Source organism: Canis lupus, chromosome 1 (assembly GCF_048164855.1).
Source record: "Canis lupus baileyi chromosome 1, mCanLup2.hap1, whole genome shotgun sequence".
In the NCBI taxonomy this organism is placed as follows: domain Eukaryota; kingdom Metazoa; phylum Chordata; class Mammalia; order Carnivora; family Canidae; genus Canis; species Canis lupus.
The window spans coordinates 18,565,517-18,577,572 of NC_132838.1; the positions used below are offsets into that span (position 1 = coordinate 18,565,517).

The 12,056-nt window shown below is 45.5% G+C and overlaps 1 protein-coding gene across 9 annotated transcripts in view; it reads right to left on the bottom strand.

Annotated features, from left to right (window-relative positions):
• The window catches only part of NEDD4L (NEDD4 like E3 ubiquitin protein ligase), a 338,487-nt gene that overhangs the window by 194,362 nt on the left and 132,069 nt on the right, over positions 1-12,056 (bottom strand). Inside the window, exon 1 of one of the 9 annotated variants that reach the window (XM_072822163.1) lies at positions 7,882-8,164. The exons of 7 other annotated variants lie outside the window; for them this stretch is intronic. The gene's annotated coding sequence lies outside the window, so the exon portion shown is untranslated. Of the gene's footprint in view, positions 1-7,881; positions 8,165-12,056 lie in introns of those variants that run through there. One more of the 9 variants, XM_072822202.1, reaches the window with a different exon arrangement.

Sequence of the window (12,056 nt, forward strand, 5' to 3'; positions counted from 1 at the left end):
TTTTTATTATGCTAATGATTTCAAAATGTAGTCACTTTAGCTGCCAACTCAGTTTGTGGATAATTTAAGGAGTAATTTCCAATTAGGCTTTTATTTAAAGTATGCATTGAGGCCTAATATTATCAGTTACACACACACACACTCCACAGCAGCAGCAAAGAAACCAATAATAATGCAAATGATGATGACTATGATGATGATGAGGGAGCTCTTCCACGGTGGTACGCACCACCACTAGCAAGCTTTTTAAAGCTCTTAACATTGATTTTTTTTTAAATGCGCAATAAACTTAAAAAAATTAAAACACCCCAATTCGCACAGAGTCATGAAATAAAAGCAAAGGTACTTGCCCAACATGTGACACATGATGTAAGAGAGAAATCCAGAAGGATGAAGGCTGTGCATGAAGGAAATGTAGAGGGCAGCACCACCCAGAAAGGACCTTAGCCCTGGAGACTAATTCTCACCCCCTGTGAGAAAGGCTGAGAAAGGCTGGCGTGGAACAGAACCTATTTGCTGAGAAGGAGCCTGCACTGTCCCTGTTAATAAAACACAGCTGTGTCCCCTCCTGAAGGAGGCCACCAGACCACCACCCCCAAACTGGACTGTGCATGAGTTACCTGGGAGCCCAGCAAGAAGCAGACGGACTCAGTACACATCTGGGCAGCGTCCAAGATTCCACACGTCTAACAAGCGCCCAGGTGATGCTGCTGGTCCATGGACCATACCGCCTGGCTAGTGGTGGGCAGAGCAAGATTTTAACAGAAAGGCCATCAACTAACTGCTGGGCAGGGCACAGGGGAGCTGGGCTCATGCTCTCCTCTCACTTCCCGGGTCTCCAGCCCCTCATCTGTTAACACCAGAAGAACGAGCCCATCTCTAAGGTATCTTTCCAGCTTTAAAAACCTGGGGCAGAAGGGGAGGCTGATAGTCTGAAGAGCTACACCTCCTAAGTCAGGTGTTGAAGAGGAGACCAGAGCTTGAGGGAATGTGAGCTTCCCAAGCGGTTGTACTTCTACCCAGACAAGACTGGAAGAATTTACTTGCCTCTTTCATCTTATCCCTTTATCCCCACTGGAATGCCTAGACAAAAATACAAAATGATGTGTGCACAAGGCTATCTACTGAAAAACAATGGACAAGTCTGGGAATAACCCTAATGTCCATCAGTAGGGGATTAACTGAATAAATTCTAATACATTCATATTGGGGTGTACCGCACAGATGTAAAAATATGTGAGGAAATTCTCTATATACTGATAGTAAGAAAATTGTGAAAAAACAAAGGAACAAAAACTAACAATATATCAAGTTGGCGCTGTAATCATATACAGAAACATCACCTCACTTGACTTTAAAATGTGTTTTTATTGTACATCCCTAATGGGATATACCCCAAGGTAAAAAGAATTGTAAAGAAACATTAAACTATATCCAATAGCAGTAAGTGGCAAAATGCTAGTAACTGCGTAAGCTGGGTGATGGGATTTCATGATGCTGTTGGCTATCATGCCATTTCCTCTTGTTTTTGTATACACTTGAATAATTTTTTTAAAATCGACTCTTCCAGTAACCTTTAATGTTAACACACATGAACACCAGGGGAGAATGCAAGAAAGCACACAGCTGGGCAGCAAAACTGACCTTAGTCCAAGGTGAATGTCAAGGTTCTTTTTTTTTATTTATTTTTGACAGTCACAGAGAGAGAGAGAGAGGCAGAGACACAGGCAGAGGGAGAAGCAGGCTCCATGCACCGGGAGCCCAACGTGGGATTCGATCCCGGGTCTCCAGGATCGCGCCCTGGGCCAAAGGCAGGCGCTAAACTGCCGCGCCACCCAGGGATCCCCGAATGTCAAGGTTCTTAATATAAAATGTACCATGCAGGTAGGCAAGGGGAGAAGGGATGGTTGGCTGACCCCCTACTACAACGTAACATAGTCCACATCTGTACAGACTTTACCGTATTCAAATACATTTTGTATGACCTCATTCTGTTTTCACAACAAAATTTCTGATGACTAGCGCACTGCTAAACTAAGGTAATTGGCTCAAACTGGTTCAATCCCAAGCTCTCCTCTGTCCAGGTCCCTTGGTTTCACGTCCAGTACCCACACCAGCAGAGGAGGGTGGTGGGGGCCAGGAGCCTCAGGGCACCACCAGCAACTGCAAGTCTGCAGGTCCAACTTTAAAATAAGCATGCCGATTTTCATTCCCGACCGAATATATACACGTTTGACACTTTTAGTGGCTTATCAAATAGGCCCCCATGTATATTTTGTATCTTTATGAACGCAGGAACCACCGTTCCTTATTCCAGTTTCAGAGGCATTGAATTACACCAGGCTGCACAGTGACATCTGTCACCCAGATGCCTTTGGAGGCCCAGCAAAAAAAAAAGGGACACGTCCCATTGTCCAACTAGCACATTGCTGGTAGCATTCCCAGCCGACAGTGTTTCAATTGGCACCTACAAATACACTTTCTGTTGATGTAACTTTTTAACCTGAAATTTCTGTCTGGTCTTTTAAATATACCACCTAGAAATGAGTCAGTGCGATGGCAGGCAATTATCATCACGTAACATGGCTTGAAATTGCTCAAACCGATTTGGGTGCATTTTGGAAAGAGGTACTTCATGGCTATCCCTGAGCAGAAAGCTGAGAGGTGAACAAGGAATTCAGCTCTGCGGCGGCCTATCCCAAAGAAGAAAAAAAAAATCACTAACATTTACTACCATGTCCTTTAATAAAATGGTAGTTTAAAAAAAAAAATTAGACCTTTTTAAAAGAACCGCTTAGACTTACAGAATTATCCCAGAGATAGTACAGGGAGCGCTCATATACCACATAATCTGGTTTCCCCCATTATTAAATTTTACATTAGTTTGGTACATTTGTTACAATTAATGAATCAAGGTTGATACATTATCATTAACTGAAATCCCTGCTTTATTCAGACTTCCTGTTTGTCCCCTAATGTCCTTTCCCTGTTCCAGGACGCAATTTTGATTTTCCCACAATTTCAAATTCACTGCCTGGGAAGGTTATTTCAGCAAATATGACAAATACAAGCATAAAGGACTAAAAGGATGCTTCTCAGGGGCAGAGAAATGCAAATATTGGATGAAACGTCATCAAGAATCAGCTCTTCCACAGACCAACCTTGATCTAGAGCTCCAGTGACCATCCTCTTAAAGAACCTGTCGAATAGGTAATGAATCTCCAGGTGTGAAAAGTGAGTTATGGTATCAGGAACACCAATGTGGAAGTCAGGTTCAGATACCAAGGCTGGGCCAGTCATGCTAGGCTTACGTATCATTAACTCAGGCCAACTCCTGGAGTCAGAAAAATACAAAATGCAAAATGCTTCTGTGGGGACTGCCGGGCCCCAAAGGCATGTCAGCCACTGCCCCATCCCCAAAGTTAATTCGATCCAATGAAGAAGTCGGAAGGAAAAAAGGATAGAAAGTTAACCTGAAAGATTTCAGAGAGCAAGGCAGGATGAGCAATGCTCATGTGGGGGAGATGAGCACAGGATTAACTGGAGGTGAATGCATTAAGTGCTTCGGCACAAACTGCCCTAAGAACTGAAACAGGGAGGGAAGAAACCACGTCAGAATTATTAGAAAAGGAAAGCCCACATTTCTGGGCTTGAGTTGGTCTCAAAGGAGAAGGTATTAGACTAAATGGATTCTGAAATCCCCTCCTGGGGCGCCTGGGTGGCTCAGCGGTTGAGTGTCTGCCTTTGGCTCAGGTCGTGATCCTGGGGTCCCAGGATCGAGTCCCGCACTGGGCTCCCTTCGGGGAGCCTGCTTTTCCCTCTGCTTAGGTCTCTGCCTCTCTCTGTCTCTCTCGTGGATAAATAAACAAAATCTTTTTTTTTTTTTAATCCCCTTCTGTGTTGAAAATTCAACAATGTCTTCTCATTTTGGTTGCCAACAGCACAGTGGGGTTAGCAAGAGAGCCACCTGCCCCTGTCTGGGTCACGGAAGGCCTCTGAGGCACGCACACAACCAGGTCTCCCCACCAGCTGCCGAGGTGCGATTCCACACACGGGGAGCTTCTCCTGACAGGTGAACAGGAATCAGGAATCCTCCGCTCAGGCCGATGGTGCTTAGCAAACTATCTAGTCACTACTAGATAAACTACGTTCAAATAAGAGCCTTTGCCCGTAATCTGAATTTAAGAGACATTTTACTATCTCGAAGCTCTGTTATATAAACCACATGCTCCATTAATTTGTTAATTCGACCAGGCCCCATTGAGCACTTTTGCAAAACAACAACAAACAAAAAACTACCTTTAACTCCTTCATGGAGAGGCTACCCAGAGATTTCAGATTTTTTGGTGACATTTTAAATTTTGTATGTCCTGTATTTATAGCAAGGATTGTGTTGGAACTACTGACACTTTGGTTAGACGCTTCTTCATGGTGGAGGGTCATCCTGTGCACTGTGAAAGGCCAAGCAGCATCCCTGGCCTGTTCCCACTAAAAGACAGTCAAAAATGTCTTCAGACATTGCCAAATGCCCCCTGGGAGGGAGGAGATAAAACTGTCCCTGGTTGAGAACCTCTGCCTTAAACGAATTCAAGAGATCTATAAATAAATACAATATGATTTCAATAGAGATTAAATAACATTTAAAAAAATCCTTTACCCAGTCCATATCTCTACCCATATCGTCTCAGAAAACATTATCACCATGAATGACTGAAGAGGCAAAATTAAGGTTTTCCTTCCACTATTGAGTTAGTACTTTTTAAAACAAGAAATAAATACAATGTATAGACTTGATAATTCCCCAGAAACAAGGAATTGGGGTTAGAAATCATTCTTAATCCGTTCCATCCCAGGATTCTAAAGTAAACATCAGATTCTACACGCAGCAGCCGAACCGATGAAGCACAAAGCACTTGGTCTGGGAAAGAAGCCAAAACGGACAACTCATGACCACTGGGTGCCACCCAACCTACCCACATTCCACCTCAGAGGACCATGGGCACGCCGCCCGAGGGTCATTTTGCCACCAGCGATTAAAACAGACCCCATTCCCTAAAAGAAGATTAAGGCCAAGGAAAGAAGAAAGAGCTAATTTAAGTGTGTGTCTCATAAATGCCTCAGGCTAAGGTCCCGAGGCTCCCGACATGTCACTCAGCTTCATTTGGGGGTGGAGAGGAGAGAAATACTTCTATCATCAGCAGTGAAATAGGACCAGTAAGTTCTTTAGAGACTACAGGTTTGGTTGCCACTGGCTTTTTTTTTTTTTTTTTTTTAATTACTGGTTGTGAAAGCCGTTTCTTAAAAACCATCAACACATCCCTCATTTCTGTGGTCATGAAAGCTATTCCTTATCTTCTCCTTGGTGTACAATGTGAACGTGTACAACTCACCACCACAACGTATTTAGGTCAGGAGACAACAGTTAACTCTATGCAGCCTCTGGCCGCAAGGCCATGCCAAGGCCTCTACCCTTCAGGAGGTGAAGTCCACGGATGTCCTTTTGGAAAGAAGGTGAGGAGAGCAGGTGGTTGCCAAGGTGGCTTAGAGACCCAGGCCATCGGCTCCTGGACTGGGAGATGTTGCTCACCCAACATCATCACCACCACCCGAAGGAGAGTGTTAACAGCCCTCTTGAACACAGGCTCAAAAAAAAAAAAAAAGAAAGAAAGAAAAGAAAGAGAAGAAAGAGAAGAAAGAGAAGAAAGAGAAGAAAGAAAGAAAGAAAGAAAGAAAGAAAGAAAGAAAGAAAGAAAGAAAGAAAGAAAGAAAGAGAAAGAAAGGAAGGAAGGAAGCAGGCTTAGCACCAGGGCTCTCTAGATGGATCTCTGGGTTTCAGGAGCCCTCTGCAGCTGCTGCCTTCCACTGAGTATCTCTGCTTCCACCCCATCTGGCTCACACCAAATCTGCACACCCCATCACCCCCCTGCCAGCCAGCCACCCCCAGGGAAAGAGCACACATAACGAGAGAACTGGCTGTGCCCAGTTTCTACAGGTGGGCAGATGGCTGGCAGAGAATAAACCACAGGGGAGGACCAGGGAGTTCAGCCTGTGTGGTACTAACCAAGCTAAACGTTAATCACGGCATAGGATCATTTACATTAAAGATCATTAACCAGGAGCTCAGGCTTCTTGGCAAAGAATGAGAGTTCACAAGCTGAAAAAATGCATTTAGATAAAGTCCCAGCCTCTTGTTGCCAAACACAGCATTTGGGTCATTTCAGGAGAAGGGCACCTCAATGGCACGGAAGGCCCAGAACCAAACAGGGGCATCTGGCGAGGGCTGGGCGTGGGGTGGGGGCACTTTTTTCTTTTCTTCCAGAGTGTTCTCCACCCAGAGCCGCAGCTAATTCTTTAGGGTTTATTTTCTTCTTCCCTACCCCTTAGGAGGTGTAGCTGTCACCTCATGTGCAAGGCAGTTTCCAGGTAAGGAGTTTGTCTCTCCAATTTTCCATTTCTTGGTCGAAACATCTCCTTTTAAGGCGATGGTTTCGACTCCATGATTAGGAGCCACACAGGAGGAGGATGGCATTTCCCTGTTCACGAAGCTGCTCTCTGCCTTTTCTCCCACCTCCAGGGACCCAGCAGCCCTCAATTCTCACGTAAAACCACAAGCCACCATCAAGCAAACAGGGTCAGAAGTTCAATTTCACACATTACAAACAGCCACGGTTTTGAAGACTTCTGACAAGTGTTCTTTCTGACACACTGCAAGTGGCTGCACGGGGTCAGGCTTCCTCCACGCACACCGTCCTCCCCAGCTCAGATGAGCACCAGCTCCTCGGCCACCCTTGGGTGCAGGCAGCCCCACACTTCCTTGTTGCTATGGACCCACCCAAAAAGAGCAAGCACTGCCCTGCTTTTCTATTCTGGTATTACATAATTCAATTTCCCTCCAATTAGATATTTGCCATAAAGCATTTTTGTGACCGAAGTAAAAAGGAAAACAAAAACACCAGAACCACACCAATTCTTGCTAGTGAGATTCATCTGAGACGGACAGACAGCGGATTCATGGAGATTGATCTCTGTAGGTATTTGCAACAGCCTTTCACGCAAGGACTCTTTAACTTAAGAGTCCAGAAAATGGAAGTGCTGGCTTTTTATTTTCTCTTAAGGGGAATACAAGTCTGTCTGCCTGGAGCCCGGAAAATGTGGGGGAAAGATGATCAGTCACCTGATTCACAATTCTGCAAAGTTCCTAAGAGGATATCCATCCACAGAAGAGCAAAATCATTTAATCTGCGTGAACACAAGTGGAAAACTAAAGTTAGGAGTCATGTGACTCATCCTCAAGCATTTCCTGTAAAGGTTATAAAACAAATCCAGGAGGTGTGCGAGGAGGTCAATCTACAATAATGAAGAGGCACGCCTGTCCCACCATGACCTATCTGACAGCATTTGCTACGTTTAAATTAAACTTAACAATGAAATCTAACAAGAAAACATTTTAGATAAAACATCTATCCTCATTTCACCTGGAGTTTTTGTACCAAATTTCCGAACTCTGCACGACAGATCCCTTCACTGTGTCTATTTTTGACATTTCAGGAACACAGTGATGACAAATGCAGTAATTTCTTCATAAAAGGGTTTGGGGGGGCGGAAGAGCGCTATCTGTAATAGTTTTTCAGAGCATTGGAAAAAAAAAAACAGGTCTCAAACCAGGATGACACAGGTTAAACACATAATTAAAATATTTCACTGTATAGATTTTGGTTTCTGAATCATGCCAAGCGTGTTGAATTGGCACAAAAGGAAAAAAAAAAGATCAAATAATTCCCCCAATTCTGACATAATTTAGATCAAAGCTAACAGATCCATTATAAAGAGAACGTTCTCCTGCCGTTAACCAGGGAAAGCGGAGCCCTTTGTGGCACTTACCGGATTCTGGGCAGGAAGAGGAGAGTCGGGGAGAGGCCGGTGTAGATGCAGATGGTTGTCTGTTTCCCCTGACAACAGCAGCAGGGAGGAGAAATCCCGGTCTCTGCCGCTCCCCCCGTTGACAGGTGATCAGCAGCCTGGGCGGGAGGTGTTTCCAGGGGAGGGCTCCGCAGCCGCTACGGCCCAGGTGGGGCTACCGCCCAGGTGGGGCTCCGGGCACGGCCACCCACCCCAGGCACCCCGAGCCCTACCGGCTGATGCTGTGCCGGAGCCTGTCTGGGCTGGAAGCTGCTGCTGATGCCTGCGCCTCGATCAAATCAGGAGCAAATTCAAATGTGGGGAAGAGGGGAAGCCGCTCATCTGAGGCGGCAGAACCAATGACTACAGGACCAACTCGGTGGCTTCAAGAGACAGAAGACCCGGTCCCACGACGCTGCCCCCGCAGCAGAACACCCATCAGGAAGGCTGACAGCCAGCCGGCCTATGAGAAACGCACACATCTGGCCTGGCCGAGGTGACCCCGGGGACCTTAGGAACCCTAAGGCACACAGAATGTCCCTTTTTGAAAATCAATGGCATTTCCCCTTAAAACATTCATGCCGCTGTTGAAAGGAAGGACACTCAAGGAAATGAAGAAATCCTTCTGGATACTGGTCTTTCAACAACAGGCCATTCTCCCTGCGGGGAGAAACTGATCCCGGTCCATGGGCCTGTGGCCCCGTCCACATTCACGTACCCTCCCAAAAGCTTGTGGCTCTGATCGTACTGTCCTCAACTAATCACTCCTTTTACCAACCCTTGATGTAAAAGCTGATCCACATACACATCCAACAGCAAGAGATGCTTCTCCCACTCTCTATTCTAACCCACATCTCCAACAGGTTAGGGGGTGCCAAGGTAAAAATCATTTTGGCATCCAAAGGGGCAAAAGCTAGATCACGGGGCCCCAAAGTCCACACCCTGGCAGGTGTACCAACTTGCAGCCATAGTTAGAGGAAGTTTCTGACCCAAATTCCTTGTAACATTCCACGCTTCAGGGCCAAAAACATTCACGTGCCCACTTCTGAGAGTCGAGAATGTTGATGGGGGGAAAAAAGCACTTAACTGAGCCAGAAGTCTTTTTCTTTAATACTTCCTTTTCAAAGGGAATGATTTCTTCATATGAATTCAGGGGCTGGTTAGTATACTAGTCTCTCATAGGGATGACAATGGCCCAAGTACCCTCTTCGGAGCTGGGCTTATAGAGACCTTTGATGGGAGGGGGAGTCCCAGAGTCCCGCCGGGGCCAAGAAGCTGTCATCACCATCTGGTGGTGACTCTTGCATATTGCAGTCATGGGCCCCACACCATCGTCAACCCATCCTTCTAGAAGGGGGCTTGCTGGAATTCCTGCTTTACGGACTTTCTGAAAAATGAGTTTGGCTGCTCAAGGACAACCCCTCTTTTTTTTTTTCTTCCCCACATCTTCTTCCCCCACCCTCCTTCTTTTCCATAGACTTTTGATCAGGCTACTAATTACAAGGGGGAGGATAAAGTTCTGTTTGTCCCTATCTCTTCTGTCTCCAATCCAGCACCTGATGATTTGGGTTACAAAGAATGACATCCCCAAGACAGAGAAAACAGGAGCAAAGAGCCGGTATAAAACACAACAGCCAAGAGCCAACTGGAAGATACAGGCAGGTATCACTATCAAGGAAAGAGACCAGCTGAAGACCCAGGACATAACGAAGAAGAGGCTACCTTTGAGCAAAGCCCTGGCCAGTGAGCAACACTTAAATGGGTTCAGGGGAGTTGCTCTGTGCGGCTGGAGGACAGAATGTGCTGGAAATCAGGTCACAAAGAGCGGCCCATCAGGTAATGTTTGAAAAAAAAAAAATTGTTCCTACCCCACTCCACTCCTCCAAAGACTTCATCCATCCCTGGTGAATATATTTAGGTCCAGGGGGCTTTCAAAAGCAGGTGACAACCTCAGGGAAAATATGCCAAAGAAGTGAGGACCACGGAAAAGAAAAATTCATATTTAAGGAGGTATGGGATAGATATGCTCTACAACAACAGAAGGGATTTCTAAGCAAGTACTGGAAAAGACAGTACACATGGGTTTTATAGGCAGCTGTAAAAGGCCTGGGTGACCAGCTGTGCCACAGCTGGTCACATCTTTCTTCATATAGTAGCAGCAGCTGCTTGGAGTATAAAAGAAGACGTCCCCCTTACTTACAAATGCAGATAGGATTTCTCAGGACTTTATACCTCGTAAAATGGCCTTTCTTTTACCTACATTACCTCCAGAGGTTACCTGCAACAATTAAAACATTAAGTACCTGACCAAAATTTAGCTTTATTTTCTATAGGCATACCTTGGAGACATTTCAGGTTCAGTTCCAGACCACCCCAGTAAAGCAAGTATCATAATAGTGGGAGTCAAATGAATTTTTTGGTTTCCCAGTACATATAAAAGTCATGTTTACACCAGACTATAGTCTACTACGTGTGCAATAGCATTAGGTCTTTAAAAAAATGCAAATACCTTAATTTACAAATACTTTATTGCTAAAAAGCACTAACCATCACCTGAGCTTTCAGTGAGTTGTAACCATGGATCACAGGTCACCATAACAAATATAATAAAGAATACATCTGAGATATTGGGAGAATCACTAAAATGTGACACGGAGACACACAGTGACCAATGCTGTTGGAAAAACGGCACCAACAGATCGGCTTGATACAGGGTTGCTACAAACCTCCGCTTTGTGTTCAAAAGCAGGATCTGTAAAGCCCAGCAAAGCAGGTATGCCTGTACCAGATTAATTCAAGAGGTGGCTTTCCTTGTCTGCCAATCAAATGTATATTTTTATATATTCTCGTATATAAAATAGCTCGCTAGTATTACAATTAGTTCTCTCCTAAGTGTCTCCATGTATATAAACTGGAAAAAAAGATAAAATAGCTTTTGTTAAGAAATACAGTCCGCATACAGTCCTCCACCACCCATTACACTGGCCTTGCTCTCTTTTCAGCCACTTTAGGAACCTCGGTGGCGATCACAAGCACACCCCGAGGCCCTACAGGCTGCTGTGTTATGCTGGAACAGGACAATATCCAACTTAAATATTGATTCTTTAAAAATAATCAGAACTTAAGCAAGCAGGCAGAAAGACAACTCCATGCATTAACACGTTTCCCCCCTTCTTAAATGTCTGGAAATCTATGGCCTATGTTCAAGGGCCACGCTGAGCTCAGATTAGCAGCTGATGACGAATTCCTGGAGGCCCGAAACTCTTGTGTTCTCTGGCTCCCAGCACATCACCGTGGACTCGAATAGACAGTTAGGAAGTTTCACGGAAAGACTGAAGCAAGGGCCTGGGGGCTGCACTCCCACCAACCAACCCAGGAAAAAGCAGCGACACAGGCGTCGGGCTAGGCAGGAAACGAAGGAACTGGAGCGTGTCAAGGAAGCCCAGCGAAGACCATGACGGCGAGCGGTACAATCTCTAGCCTGGATGAGCCAGGAGTCAGGAGACCCGCAAACTAACCCTGATGATGCCATGAACTACCTTCTCTGCTTGATTTAAGGCAACTTAACATCTTACCCTTCCTGAAATCAGCAAGAGTCGTAGAGGAATCTGCCCGCCACCTTCCCCTCGTGCTACTCAATCAATGGGCACCCTACGCACAGTCAATGGTGCTGAAGACTGGGAATCATTTGTGATCCTGAGCACATATTTAATCTCTTGATCCCAGAATGCTCGTATGTAAGGCACACAGTCCCTTGTCCTGCAGTTTCATGATCCAGGCTCATATAGGAACCCAGGCTTGAAAATCCAACTCCGATGCTATCTCATTCAGCAAGCACTTATCAAGCTGCTGCCGTGTGCGGAGTACCATGCTGGCACTGGGGCTTCCGGGATGGAAGGGCCGGCCATCTGGGTCTTATTTGCCTGATGCCTTCAATATGTATCATCTGTGCACACAATTTAGGATTTAGCTCATACACCACATTCTACATTAATGTAATGGTTTTCTGAAGAGTCCATCTCACCAGTAACACTTTATGCTACAGAGTAAGGGCAATGTCTTCCTTAGTAATTTGCCAATTATCCCGGAGCCAGTTTTCTCACGGCCTCAGCCCAGGGAAGTCAGCTGCAAAACCCAAACAGAGAAACAGCTTCTGA